General features: G+C 39.7%; 1 protein-coding gene across 2 annotated transcripts in view; it reads left to right on the top strand.

Moving 5' to 3' along the window:
* Window positions 1-15,635, top strand: part of casz1 (castor zinc finger 1) — a 189,677-nt gene that overhangs the window by 93,336 nt on the left and 80,706 nt on the right. For both annotated transcript variants that reach the window (XM_078254759.1, XM_078254758.1), the window contains one exon: window positions 1,482-1,529. The gene's annotated coding sequence lies outside the window, so the exon portion shown is untranslated. The remainder of the gene's footprint in view (window positions 1-1,481; window positions 1,530-15,635) is intronic.

The following is a 15,635-nucleotide window of genomic DNA, read 5'->3' as shown; positions in this document are numbered from 1 at the left end:
TGTCACCGATTTTACTGGAGCATTTGCACTACATCATGGAAAAGGGCAACCCTGTTGTTTACTTGTCTGCCTGCAATGTTGCACAGGGGGTTGATCAGGGGAGTTGATAGGAGCTGCAATTTAAAAAGAGGACACTGCAGCTCTGAACAAAAACAATTAAAGGAAAATGAAAGACGGCCCCCAAGGGTTAAAAATAGAAAATTATCAACATGCATGCTGGAATCCACTACCCCCCACCCCAGCTTCCGCACCGGCAACCCCCACCCCCTTAAACTTACTGGGCCTGCATTGTTATGTATGATCAGATCTGCCAGTTCTTCCTCTAAGCTCCTTGTCACATTTTGACTTAATGAAGTGCAACTTAGAAGGGAATTGGGTTCATCATGCTAGTCGCACGATGCTCCCTTGTTGTAGCAAACAGGAGTGGCATGGGACCGAAGCGCTACAGCGCGAGTCGTTATCATTCCGGTCAGTCTGTTTAACACAAAATTAAACAAAGAACTAATTAGTGCCTCATGAATTAATAACTGCACTGTTGCCGAGAAGAAGTTAGGTTGCTGAGGGGAGATATAAAATAAGTAGGAAGATCAGGTTAGAATTATTATTACTTTTTCGGGGATGCATGGGCTCTCAAGGTTAGGAAACTTTTGAGAGGATTTAAGAGTGACTCAACTGGTTCTGCCAAAGTCAGTTTCTGTCCTGATGTAACATTGTGTCTGGGTTAATGGATGTCATATAAGACACTGCACTTTTCTGCATATAGGAAAAAGGCATACAGTTGTAATCATCAACTTTATATTTCAGCAATGTATGTATTATGTTATATACATATATGATAATATATATGATTTTAGCACAGTATGACTAAGGAACCAGCACTATGTATTCTCTCCCATTACCTACTTTGACCCTTCAGTTATGTTCTTTATCTAAGCAGCAGTGTTTGATGCAGAAATTGTTTTCACCATGTCATATAATTTTGCTATTGAGGTTTTATGGGAAAATTATTTTTTTATGTTTTATTCTCCAAGTCTGTGTCGAGTCACTCTCAGCTAAGAAGTACTTATTTTCAGTCGGATTTCAGGATTACTGCCTGTTAGTAAATTATTACTGGCACACTGCTGAAATAGGCACAGACATAGTTGACTGTACTCTATGACTGCTCCCCATGCTTCAATGGGCTTTACAAACTATAGCTTCCCCGTTGCCCCTCCCTCAGTCGCTAACCCCTTTCCCCCAGCTGTGATGTGGGGCCTCGGTATCTGTGGACCTTTTATGCTGTATATCAAAAGGACAGGACTGAACAAAAGTACACATTTTCCTTTTGCATCATCTGGAAGCAAGCTACATTATGTCAACCACTGTAGATTAGATGAGTTGGGTAAATGTATGGATTTCTCAAGAACATGTATGTGCATGCATATACATCGGAATAATCAGTGTCTGGGTCTTTAATGATTCTCGTTTGCTCTCCTTCCCAGATGAAGTGAGCCCCTGTATGGCGTGACTCCCCAGAAAGAGAAAACGAGGTAGGACAAATCCCCAACATGACTGATTACTGTCCCCACCATCTCCCCTGTTCATATCTACAACAATATCAGGCATCTTCATTAATCCCCATGGATCAATGTGTCTGGGGGTTGTAAAAATTGACAAATGACTTATTAGAATCCCACCGTTTTATTTTCCAACTGATTAACTCACAGCAATGTCGTACACTATGCAGGCACACTGATGTATCTGTTTTCCAAAGAGGGCTTCTTTCTCTCGCTCTCTCTCTCTCTCTCTCTCTCTCTCTCTCTCTCTCTCTCTCTCTCCTCCCGTCTGTCTCTTTCTCTTGCTATGAGGGATCTATACAGTGTAAAATGCACCCGTAACACTGTTTTAAAAACCCTGCCAAGCTGCAATGACTCCCAACTACAAGAGCAATACGTGTTTTTGACATATATGAACTGCCATTTTGTCAGTTTCCTGACATAAACAGCTGTTGAGCAATGCTTTGCAGTACTTAAAATACAATAATATGTTAATGAACACAGAACTGGAAAATAATCAGCTAGAATTATATATGCTTTTCAGTGGCAGTAATGAAACCTGTATTTTAACACCATAGTAAGCACGAAAGCCAGCACGTAAGCCATATTCCATATTCTGTTATCTATCTTGTTACGCTGTTCCATTAATTATAACTTGATATTCTTTTATGCCTGCTTTATGTCTAGATGATGTTGTAGCAACATCCCAAATTGTCATCTTGACAAAATAATATAATTTTTCCACTATATGGCATTTATTACTGTAACAGACATTAGACACAGACATCTAAGTACAGATGACATCCACCAAATTAACAAGAGTATAAAACCCTTTTGTTGCTGATAAAAAAATCTGCCTCTGTACAATTTGACTCTCGAGAGGACGCTAATGACTTGTGACTTGAAGAAACTGGGTTGCTTTTTTTCTCTCCCTGAGATGAAACCTTCTGTGCTAATGATGTTAGCTGGTATGAGCACAATGCTGATGTGGGAGTCTGTCACGAGGATGCATACAACAGCCCTTGCCCCTGGCCTCCTAGTCAAGAGGGATCCAAACATTCAGAAGTGACACCGTGGGCTGTCTCATGTCAAGCCAGAGACCCTCACTATCACCGGGGGGTGGCATGGCTGTGAATTGAGGCGGAGGGCTACACCACACTCCTTTGTTTCTGGTGGTGTCACTCACACACTAGACACAGACACACTCCTTGCATCAATCAGCGCTCCAGATGCATGCCCAGTGTACATCCTTACAACATGATGATGACACTATCCACAGATTTATACATAGATACTAACATAGAATAACTAACAGCAACAGGAGGATGAGCGCTGCAGATCAGATTCAGTGCAGCCCCATCTCCCCTCATAAGTTCCCCAGAGACGGATGCATGGGTGGACATACACACACAAAGGCATCTTTTAACAGGTTGCTTTGGAAGCAAAGTTAAGTATGAGTCAACTGTATTGCAGACGTATACTAACTTAAGTATCCCCTTGTTTGACCACATAACAACATAACAGAGTACAGTTAGTTTAATTGGCTTTTGATACATGTTAATGCAACTAATCATAAAGTCCAACTGGCTCTAACACTGGGCTGGCATGACATCCCCCCTCTCCTTTTGGCTCCCACAGACTTAGCCCAGAGAGCGCTCCCAGAGCGGAGTCCCTCTCTTAGACAGTGGGAAGAAAATTAAACTGCCAAATTTGTTTTCATTGGTTTCAGGGAGAATCTCAGGGGATTTCAAGGCTTTTAATTGAGCTCGCTGAGCAGAAATTTGTAGGGCTGCTTACCAACAACAATGGTGTCTCCGTTTTACCTCTCTTTGGTCTCAGTGAAAGATCAGGCAGATTTTTAAGTAATGTAATGCCTTGCTCTAAATTAGTGTACAATATGTGTTTTGTAGTTCATGGCTCTGTTAAGGTTATTTTCTACTTGTAGTTAGTCATGGAAAACAAAGATATGGGTTTTTAATATGTAATTGAAATTTAGACTCACTTTGTTTAGTGTTTTGTTGACTTTTCAGGGTTTGTGTGTAGGAGGGCAATGATTCTCTAATAAACAGGAGTTCATTCAGTCATGGATAAAGGTAAATAAAGCCCACATATCGCTGTAGGAGAGATAATTTGTCTCACTGAGAAAGAAGAGCAGCAACCCATGAAACTTAATTTAGCATTATACTATCACCCAGTATAGTATAATAACAAAAATGAAAAGCAACCTTCTCATTTTCCGCACTTTTCTCTCCTACACTTTTTGTCCTTTAAATTTTTCGAGTGTGTCAAAACAAGCAAAGGCTACATGGAAACGGCAGCCCTGTGTAAATATTTATGATGTAACATCTCCATGTGAATAGACTTTCCTCCCAATCCATCCATCATTACGGGCATATCGTGAAAGCCCACCTCCCGGTGGTGGCTCAGGGCCTTAGGAAGCTCAGACAGGAGCGGCGTGTCCCCCTCTCATTCAAAGTATTTGTTTTTCTTTTGACTGGGGGCAGCCCAGCTGTGAGGGCATTTCATGTGTCAGCCCCACCGTTTTCATTCAGGGCTGACTTCAAAGCCCATTTTGGTCTATTGTTTCTGTGACGTGGCTGCTGGACCCGAAAAATGCCCAAACAGAAAAATGTGATGTAGGTCAAATTACAGCAGTTGTGCCCCTGAAAAAAGTGGAATTCTTATGGTCAAAACATAAAGCCCTGGTTACCGCCTAACCCCAGCTTTTGTGCTTGTTGTCCTTATACCTCTTTATTTGTCCATTGTAGAACTGAATGGAAGTTGGGAGATGTAGAATAAAAAGGCTGTAGTTTAAAGTGCTTGGCAAAAGTCTAATCCTTAAATGTTGCTTTTTTCCTAGTTTATATCACTCCACATAGGAACAACATGTCAAATAGCTTACTTGCTGAAGATTTGTAATAAATTATATTAAGTTAGAGACTGTACTGAGTTTATGTATTTTGAGGTTATTTGCTCCTGCAAGTGTGACTGAGACTTAAGGCTATATAATGAGTATCTGTTTGGGCCTGTGCATGCACAATTCTTTGACTTGTGCAATGGTTTGAAATGTGAAACATGTCTTCATTTGGTACAAACAAAGTGGGATGAAGGATCTGCTGGGTTTTTTTTCAAGCTCTGCAGTCTTTAAGAATGTGAAGGCGCAGAAGATTTATGAGGTTGTGTTTGCAGAAGTAGGTAAGTCTACTGCCTTACCTAAGTGGATTACAAGGTTTTAGGCTTTTCTCCTTGCACAACTTATCGGCAGAAAATAGGCGTTGCAGACATTAGCGAAATATTGCCACCCAGACTCTCATAACATTATCATTAGCCACGGAGGATTGCTGAAATGTGATTAATACATCACCATTTTGACAGACTGAGCCTGAAAAGGTAATATGGATTATTACAATGGTTGTAGAGCTCAATACCGCCATCCAAGTTTATCCATTTATCTGCAATGATGAGACTCCTTTGTGTTGTATAGCATTGTAACATCTATCTAAATAACAAAAGATATCTCTCCTATACACAATTGTCGTGCTGTTAATATTCAGCCCATGCAACAATGCACATGGGAATGGAGTGCTGAGACAAAACTTGACTCAGAACGATGGAAAAGTCTGTAGAACATTATGAGCATTATGAATCGATGTTTAAGCCTCTAGTACTGGGCACTTTTCCCTTTGCTTAGGTATCTGATTACCTTCAAACTAAAATATTGCTCTTTTATTGTTCAATTACAACTAGTTGAGTGCTAAGTCATGCAGTTCACTATCTAAGAGCTATTTTTCTATTTTTGTGTGTACACTTTGTGTGTGTTTCATTTACTTGGTCTTGGATGAGACATGTTGAATAAATGCCATTTTTCTGTCGTTTCAAGTGCCTCTTTTCTCTCTGTGGATCCATTCAAGCTTTCAATACCTTTTCTCCCCCTCTCTTCTCCTGTCTCTTTTTTCCACGAGCAGGAGGGTTTTACTTTACTCCTTTGTCATCCTAATTGATTGCATTAACCTTTTGAGTATTGAATTTCCTGTGCATCACGCCGAGCACAATGTGGAATATTATCATAATCCTTCCAAGTAATGGACATAGGGCAATCAACAATGCTTTAGGAAAAGTACATCTTTGAAAGATGGAGCATCATATGATTTTCAGTCCAAAGACCTGGATAGGGGAAGACTGTTGAGCTTTAAGAAACTTTGTCAATAAGTGAAGTATGTAAATAAGTAATACAGATGTCAGAAGAGTTGCTTTTAATGTATGCTGTATGATAGGAAATGGTGTTAAAGTTTCTGTCATTGTCTTGTTATGATGAAAATGACAGACCTGTAAACGATTGTTACACAAGCACATACATGATCAGTCTTAAAATTTAGTTTTTCATATTTTGATATGACAAATGAATCCATGATAAGTAATGAGCAACTGGATATCTGACAGCTTAAATTCTTGAAGAATTCTTGTTTATCTGAGGCATTTTTGTATGTTATTAAAATATTTCTAAGAGCCTGAGCTCTAATTACATATTTACTCAATGAGTTTTTTTAATATTTGCAATTATTTTTCATGACCTTGCTGCCTTTTTAAAACATAATAATGTATTGCAAAATAACTCAATTGCATCACAATACATGATCCATAATTTATGCCTGCAATCATAAAAAGTGCCCCAAATTGTATGTCATCAAAATCATAATAAGGGGATATGGATAGATTTACACACTTTGGTCATATGGTGGTATGCTTTGGCACAGAGTTATCCAGCGTGAGCAATGACCATGCATTATAATACAATCACCTGTGCTTGTCTGCATCCTTGGGTTATCGCCATGTGGCCGAAGCTAGCAGTACTATAGTCAGAGGTGAGTGAGAGGTGCCAGGCGGTGCTGGGATAGTCACAAGTCCCTGGTTGAGTGTTGCAGCAGTTTTCGTCTGCTTGTTTTGAAGATCCCTATGATTCAGCAGGACGTTATTACAAGCCGAGAGGACTATAAATGATAAATGGACTGCATTTATATAGCGCCTTTCTACCTTATTGAACAAAGCGCATTACAATTTGCCTCTCGTTCACACACACATTCATACATTGCTGAGCTGCCATGCAAGGCGTTAGCCTGCCCATCAGGAGCAACTTGGGTTTCAGTGTCTTGCTCAATAACACTTCAACACGCGGACAGGAGGAGTAGCATCTGTGGTTGTGAAAGCAAAAAAAACTGGGGTGTTGAAGAAGTCTGGGGGTGTCATGGAGAGGGACTTTTTAGTTGGCTTCAAAGATATTTTGGAAAACTCTCAGACAGGAAAGGGAGGTGAGGCCTTACCCAGGCTGTGCTCAGATGCAATGCTGATCTTGAAAAGAACTTTAAGGAACTCCTGCTCATGAAAAACACCCTCTGTGAAGGATGGAGACCTGAAAACCTTAAGGGAAACCATTGTCTATCTCTCTGGCAGTGGTCACTGATATAGGCAAATTTCTGTGCAGTGGCAAGGCAACAGGGGTGGATGAGATTTTCCTTAAGATGTTGTGGTGGTGCTTTTTTAAATATTGAAACTTAAGGGTATGTTTTATTAATTGGGTAATCACACTGTTTAGCCTCCCCGAGAAATCAAAAAACAATGTGCTGGAATGGAGGCTCCAGCTGAGAGTCAAACATCAGATTCAAGAGCGTGGCAACTGTGGAAATATGTGGCCATGCCATCCTACTTGCCATCTAGCCATTGTACTACCAAATAAGATCTGTGTCTGTTCTTGTCCATTTTTTTTTTTTATTTAGATTAGTGGCGGTTGTGTTTGTTGATGACAGATTGCATCTCTGCTTTTTGCTGATGATACTATTCTGTTACTTGTTTGCACCAGACAGCAAAGAGCTTAACTGGGAGGATGCAATGCACATGCTGTACATTCAAGATCCCAATTGCCTCAACTAACCACTAGAAGTCATTAGTGTAGTGACAATAATGTGGTCCCTCACCATGCTCTCACCTGTGAACACTGACAGTTGTGTACACTGACGTGAATAGCCAAGCTGCAAGCACAACTGCTGGGCAGTTTCGTGTGTAGAAAGTAATAAGCACCTCAAATGCGGTCATTCTTGGGATAAATGTTACTTTACTATTCCTAAAAATGAGAGAAGGTGGGGCGACCTCTAGCTCACCCAGTAGCGCATGCGCTCCATGTAGGCTGAGTCCTTGGCAGCAGCCTGGGTTTAAATCTGACCCACGGACCTTTGCTGCATGTCATCTCCCCCTCTCTCCCCTTTCTTGTCTTAAAGCTATCTTGTTGATTAAAGGCCATAAAAAGCCCCAAAAAAATCTTTAAAAAAAAAAGGTAGTTTAGTGGGGTAACACTAACTAACACTAATGCAAATTTGCATTAAACACTAAGTTCAGCTAAAGTTGTTGGGAATGTTAATAGTTTTGCAGGTATTTGGTCATAAACTAGTATTGGACAAATTAAAGTTTTGACCTGTTGATGGCGCAAGATAAAAGGTCAGGGGGTCACCAAAGTTATTTCAATTCTTTCTGAGGGGGGCAATTTCATGGCAATCCATCCAGAAGATGTTGAGATATTTCACTGGGTAAGTGAAAAACTTTGATGTGTTGGTGACCTAACAATACTGCAGATATTGTGTAGCTTTTGAACAAAAATATAAAAAATGGAGTCACCACACCGCGACCAAAGTAGTAACAGCATAAACGAAAGTGAATGCTTATATGAGTTGCAGCTCATTATTGTAACTTATTTGATTTGATTTCTTATTTATCTCAAACAAACAGTATGTTGTAAAGAAAAGAAGAAAAACAAAATCAGATAAAAACACAAAGATAAAAGACAAAAATCAATCCGATTTCACTAAAGAACACAAAGGATACGTTTGAGAATGAGCAGGAAGAAGCATAGTGTTTATATAGTTATATAGTCCTGCCCCTACTTCACAATATCATATTGTTGCAGAAAAAAAAGGTTTGTGAGAATGATGTGGCAGCGCAGCAAAATGAGAATATTGCATTAATGGAATATAACTTGGTACCTTATAACTAAGGTAAATGTAAGTCTTAACTGTAGATAGTTTTAAGTTGAGTGGTCAGGATAGAAATGCTTTAGTGGCAAGGTAAGCCCTCGATTTACCACGACACGCACTTTAATCTCTTTACCTGCTTTACAATTGCCTGTTTTGGTGTGGGGGGAGGTGTAAGTTGATTTTCCCTGTTTTCTTAAGAGTCTTTGCTTAAGAATTATTTAGCACAAGTCCGCTCATATTGGTTTATTGTTATCTGTCTCACTGGCCCAGGATGATATTAATGGAGATTTTAGCAGGGAAATAAATTTAAACAAGCATTATATAACATTGCACCTTCGCTACATCAATAATATTAAGGCCCCAAGCCTAAAACCTACAGAAGACACTCCAAGGATAACAGTACAATAATAGCCTGTTAACAAGGCAGGAAGTAGCCTATTGGCCTATTGAGTTTAATATGTTGCTGTAGCTATTTTATTTAAACATGGCATAAAAAGTAGTTTATGTTGCAAGACCATTGTAATACCCATACCTTTCTTATAAATGCTTAATGTCAGGAGGCTTAGGGGAAGTGTCACTAGAATAACACTGATCACATTGAGCTTGGGAATTAGAGACTGTAAATCTTTGAGCATAACATGACAACTGGGATAGTTTGGAGGGACACATGTGGGCTGCAACTTTTGCTGAACAATGTATATATATATATTATACAGCATATAGTATATTTATTTATCATTTCAGAAAAGACCACCATACATGATACTATGTTGTAGAACAAAATGTTATATCCCAGGGATAACCTGCATTTAGACACCAATAAATACTATGCAGCATTTAGCATACTATGCCAGCTTTGTTTGCTCTGCAGTGGCAAGCTAAGGTGTAGTTTATTTGCAATGGAATTAAATGCTTTTGATTATCAACAGCTCACTTAGAACCATATATGTCTGTTTCTGCTATAAACCACCTACTTACAGTATTTGTCGACTTCTATAGACTGTGTGTTTCTCTGTAAACGGTAACATAAATGCATTAAAGTAATTGATTGTTGAAAAACAGACAAAAACAGTTATCATGTTTCCCTGGCAATGGCAAGCATTATCTGCAATATCTATGAATTGAAGCCAAAAACCCTGTAATTCATATCAACTCCATTATATTTTTCAACTCAGAGGAAAAATCAATTGAAACAAGCTTGTATGCATGGATAGATGCAACGTCCTGGTTGGACAGAGGAGCAGTTACAGTGAGTGACTGCTCTTGCTGCACTATAGGACAGAGAGGTTTAGGAGATCCTTTGTCCCCAAAGCCATCAGGCTTTTTAAGACCACCTAACCCCCCCAACTATACCAGACCAGATAAGAACTGGGCTGTGTGCAATAGTTGTAATTATGCTGTTCTTATTTTTAACTCTCTTGTGTATGCATTTGCATTGTATTTATTTATTTATCTATTATGGGGAGCTATGCTGTGTATGGAAATGCGTGTTCATGTGTGAGCTGCTGGACACTCGAATTTCCCTGCGGGGATGAATAAAGTATCTTCTATTCTCTATTCTTTGATCAATACTGTTTTCACATAGATAGTGTCTTGAAGTTTGATTGAGTTATAGAAAGCTAGCCAGTGGTGCTTAGGACTAATATACAAATGTAGACATTCAGAGAGGACACTTGGTAAATTCAGACATTTGGGTAAATTCTTTAGCACATTCACATAAGTTTTATTGATCAAACTAGATTGCATGTGATTGAGTGAGGATGTGGGTCAACAAATAGGTCAAGGTCAGTCAACAGCACAAAGCCTAATTCTGTCCATCTTTTGTATTCCATCAAGCGTCACTGGTATTCCACTGGGAACCTGTGCCCTCAGCATATGGAAACTAAGGGCCCTTAGTTCAATTATACAAGCCCATTGAGCTTCAAAATATTGACATATCTCTGTACTGAAAATGTCATGGATAATGAACAACCAGTTCACCAGAAAATGCTTTCATAGAAATCCAGATTTGGAGGCTAGATGTGGAGTTCATTGACGATTTACCTGCTCAAAGGTAGGTTTCATATGCACAAGAGCTTTTGTTTTCTCCAAGGGAATGGTTATCACACATCCATAGCCACACACTGTGTTCACAAAAAGAATGCATTTTATATTGTAAATCAGGTGTTTTGCAAAGGTCATGAAACTTGGGTTGAGTGGTATGGAGTACGGTGGCCGACAGGGGCAAACAAAATGCAACTTTATGAAACATGAAAATAGACAAAACACAAGCGAATTAAGAAAACATCTTCATTAATTTGACAACACATGCACAGCATTAAGCAAAAGCGCTGCATATACACACAACACAACCAAATACAGAAACGCGCTGCAAATACAGAAACAATGCTAAATGAAAAGCACACAATCCCCGAAAACAAATGCACCAGAAAAACGTTGCATCAAGTTTACACAACGGAAGTTCTCCAGGACTCTAGGGGGAGCGCTAAGTGGAACAGCTTGATTTTCAACCCTACGGGGAAAGAGCGATGAACTAGAGACACACCCACTAAACGAGAGAAAACATATCTCAAACATAGACTTAATATTTACAGTCTATGATCTCATAGCAGTTGCACACCGTTTCCCAACACGTTCTGAGATTGAACGTGCCCCGGCTCTCTCTCTCTCTCTCTCTCTCTCTCTCTCTCTCTCTCTCGCTCTCTCTCTCTCTCTCGTTGCATTTGTTTTCGGGGTCTGTGTGCTTTTCTTTTTGCATCTTTTCTGTTTTCGGGGATTGTGTGCTTTTGTTTTTGCATCGTTTCTGTATTTGGTTAGTTAATGAAGATCTTTTCTTAATTTGCTTGTGTTTTGTCTATTTGCATGTGTTTCATTAAGTTGCAGTGCTTTTGCCCCTGTCGGCCACCGTAATGCAGAGGTTACATAACATATCTAGTTATGTTCAATGATCACTGTTAATTTCCATTATCACCGGCTGGTTGGACTGAGGTAGATTTTACCCATAGATAATATATTGTAAAACCTATGGATCTAAATTACAGTTCATTGGCTACACAAAGCTGTCTAATTATTGACTATTGTAAGAAGGAGAAAGTTGCTATATATTCTGAGTTAATTACGACTTTCTTAAACTTAAAAACACAGCTGACCACAAAACAGCTTCAAACTGCTTAGTTACTTGGCGATCAGATCGTATATCGACAATTGAAGGAATGATCGGCGATTGGTTTTTCCTATACATATATTAAAGCGATTTGAACTAACTTACTATCAGAACTATAATATCTAGAATCTGCACCCTACTGTTTATTTTCTGGTGGAGCGGTAAGTCCGCCCGCTGAGCCCCATTAATCAGCACGCGTGACGAATGTATTTTTAATCCTTAACGTTAATTACAAAGCAGTTTTTCATGTCTTTTCCATGGGTCTGACACCTAATGGGCTGCGCTTCTTTCGGAGAGTCACCCAGCCTCCCAACCTTCCCGGCTGCTGCCAGGGTATTGGGAACTACATTAGGTCAGCCTGCATCGATTAATGTTACTGGGGACTAACGGCAGCTAACGTTACCAGTTGGTGCGGAGCTTCTCCTCCAACACGACAAATAAACTATAGTTATTACATATACAATTATCATATTTGGAGGCAGATGAATAGCTAAATTTGATGCACGGATCAACAGAGAGCTGGAGAGTGATAGAATCAATCGCTAACTGCTAAGTAGCTAACAGAGCAAATAGCGTGTAAACAACTGTGGGATTAGTGAGAAAGTCGCTAAAAGGAGATCGCTATGAGTGCTTGAGTGAACTACTGTAATGTTAGGTTTAAATGTAAAGTGGATAATTAGCCGCTGCAATGAAGACAAAAATAACTCCGTTGATCTACCAAAGTAAGATGCTATCAACACAGAAGCATGTCAGCATGTCAACCAAGCAGGAGCCAAGCCGGTTTAGCCAGTTTCATTGATGAAAGTTAAAGCATATCGGCGATCTCACCACGATTGGATGATTTGAAAATATTAGGGATTGCCCAAGCCTAGCATGCAGCCTAGTTGTTTTTTTTTAAAGTTTTATTTACTTAACTGACACTTGGATATCCCATGTCTTGACATTAGTTTACCAAGCCCACGCATAAATACCTTAAGCACATTACACTTCTGTTGCACTTCTTTTCAAATATTAAATGATTACTAACACAATACAAGGTTTTTAAAAAAAAAAAATATACAGACAGTACAGAATTTGTAATATCTGGCAGCAATGCAGATCTGCATTACATATAGAATTGGGTGGACATTAGTATACCTTAACTTTGCTCCGTCACAAAAACTTCACATTTTAAAAAAAAGTGGGCAACATTTCTTTCCTTCCATTTTGTATTTCGGGAGCTGTGTCCCTGTCTTTACCTTTCATTTTCAGTCTTGCTCTATTCAGCAACAGATACAGACAGAATCGAGAATTGATCTAATCTGGTTAATGCTTGCTATTTTCAACAGTTCCATTAGAAAACTCCCACCCTCCCCCCACTCTGTCTCTCTCCCTTCACCTCCCACACCTTTCTACCCCCCATCTGTCCTGACCTACATGGTAGTCACATGGCCCCGGGTCTCTGGCTTGTCATTTTATGGAAAATCTGCAGGAGATAAAGCCACAGGGTTTAAAGTGTTATCCCTGCCTGTCCTTTGAGAAGGGCTAAACACTGAATGAGGTGTTATTGCATCAATGCTGTTGGACACACACCGGCAGCAGAGAGGATATCTTCCTCCCTCCTTCCCTCTCTCCCTCTCCCTCTCCCTCCTCAGTTTGATTGGATTTAGTAGAGTGTCACTACTGTGACTTTGGGGGATTTCTCTTTCCCTGTCACTGTCTTATGCATGCTTGCTTGGGTTATTTACTTAACTTGTCCAGAAAATGGACTGTGATCTGCAGCTTATCACTAAAGCTATGGGAGACACAAGTGCCTCATGCTAGTTAAGATATGCCAGACAGGCACCTAGACACTTGCTTGCTGCTCTGGCTTGCTTACTCCCTTGCTGGTGCTGAGAGCTTAGTTTTGCACTGTGACCGAGTCCCCTTCACACTGTTGTCTGCCTGTAAATTTTCTGCTGCTCTTGCTATTCAGCCAATTACAGCAAAAGAGCTTTAGTGATTTTTTTTCCCCTCCTGGTGTATATTTATATATTTATTTTTTAAGCGAATGACAAGCATTGCTGAAGGTTAGAAAAATGCTGAATTTCATAGTGCATGTAATGTCAACTTTTGTCTATTGTATGACTAATCAATAGAAGTCAGCTTGTGCAGAACAAATACACACACTGCGGACTGATATAGCTTCCTCGCCTGTTGCGTTTCAATTTTGATTCTTCCTCCTCCTTTTTCCTGAAATGTTGAAAAGGACAAACTGCAGTTTGATAATATTCCTGCAAGTATTTGTAACCATGTAGTCTTTAATAGAGAACAATTCCCTCATTTTCTGTTCTAGTAAATACATGATTCTGGTTAGATTTTTTCAGTTTTTTTGGAGTAGTCCCTTGTTATAGAACCTATAGCAAGGACAGAAACAGCCATTGTTATAAACATTAAAGTGACTATATGAGATAATGTGAGAGTGTATGTGAAGGCAAATAAGTTCAGTTTATCTGGAGTTTGCAGGTCTTATGGTTTGTCCCTCTGCCCATATTGTCAGCGTCTTCCCTCACCTATTGACATTAATCTGCTCTGTCCCATACTGTCAACCTTAGTAGCTATATATTCAATAATTGATTTAGAAGTACACACCCTTAAGCCCATCTACACAATAATACGGTCTGCTGTATTTCAATGAATGCACCATATGGTCCTCTCAGGTAGGTTTTCTGAGTTGTTTATTCTCTTTGAAGCTAGGAAGTGGAACTAAATATATTTGACCTGAAAGTTTGTGAAAGGCCACCCGATGACTATCAATGCAATGTCAAATGTAATGCAGAGCCACAAAGCAGTTTAGGAATGCATCCAAAGCGCTGTGCCAATGTTGCATTCTGGTGCTAAAATGACCAGAGAAAATACTGGATAAGATAAAGCAGTCAGGACAGCTTTGCATTACTGTGGCGACTGGCTGTAGTCATACTGGAGTTATACTTGACGGGGTGAAGTGCAGACTTACAGCAGTCCCACTGCAACCAAAAAAAGAACATCACATACAGTAGGTTTTATTGTTCTGTCTCTCATAAAAACAAAACCAGAAGTTACACAAGTGATAATTGTGCATAAAAGAAGTGACACCACAAAATACACAGTGTTCCAAAACAAGAGAGCAGAAGAATAAAGGGCTCTTTCCACCAGTGTAAAATCAGCCACGCCTAGCAGTGGGAACGGAAAGCAAAACTGCTTAATGTGACAAAATAAAGACAGAAACACTCCAAGGGAAAGTTAGAATTAGGATCCTGAAAGATTTATGCCTCCATTTTATTTATAATTTGTTTTCTTTTCCTTATTGGAATTGAGTTGCAACTGAATATTTGATGAACACAGCCTAGAAGTAAGGATGTTATGTCAGCAAGGAAACAAAAAGTAAAAAGAAACCAAGAAATGTATTTTGCAAAGTGTGCGCTTTGGAACAAACTAAAATGCCTCTGCTTTCTCAAGTGACTTGTTAATTGAATGTGGGTGGGGGGGGATTCGCTATCTGCAGGTTGTGTTGAGCCCTAGCGAGGCTAGCTGCGCCGTTTCGTATGCACTGCGCTGAGTGCTGGGTACTCTCCGCGCACAGCACACCATCTGCATTTTGCTGTTAACGCGCCTTCACATCCAAGGGAGGATTAGGAGAAAATCCCCTGGTTTTTTTTTCAACCAGTTGACAAATATCAGATTTGTCTCAAAAAAATTAACTCCATCTATATCTCCCGCCATATGACACACAAAAAAGATTATCTTTAATACCCAGCCAGCTTGGGTGTGGAAAAAGCAGATTAAAGTTTCAGTTTGGTCATATTTACCCAGCCACTTCAAGTACGAGACTGTCTACATTACACAGTAGACAGACCTCTTCATAAAGATTCCTCCCCCAACATGCACTCCCACACCCACCCCCAAACCTTTACCTTCCAG

The sequence above is a fragment of the Sander vitreus genome, chromosome 7, assembly GCF_031162955.1.
Source record: "Sander vitreus isolate 19-12246 chromosome 7, sanVit1, whole genome shotgun sequence".
In the NCBI taxonomy this organism is placed as follows: Eukaryota; Metazoa; Chordata; class Actinopteri; order Perciformes; family Percidae; genus Sander; species Sander vitreus.
The sequence above is the reverse complement of the archived record's forward strand: the minus strand, read 5'-3'. Positions and strand labels throughout refer to the sequence as shown.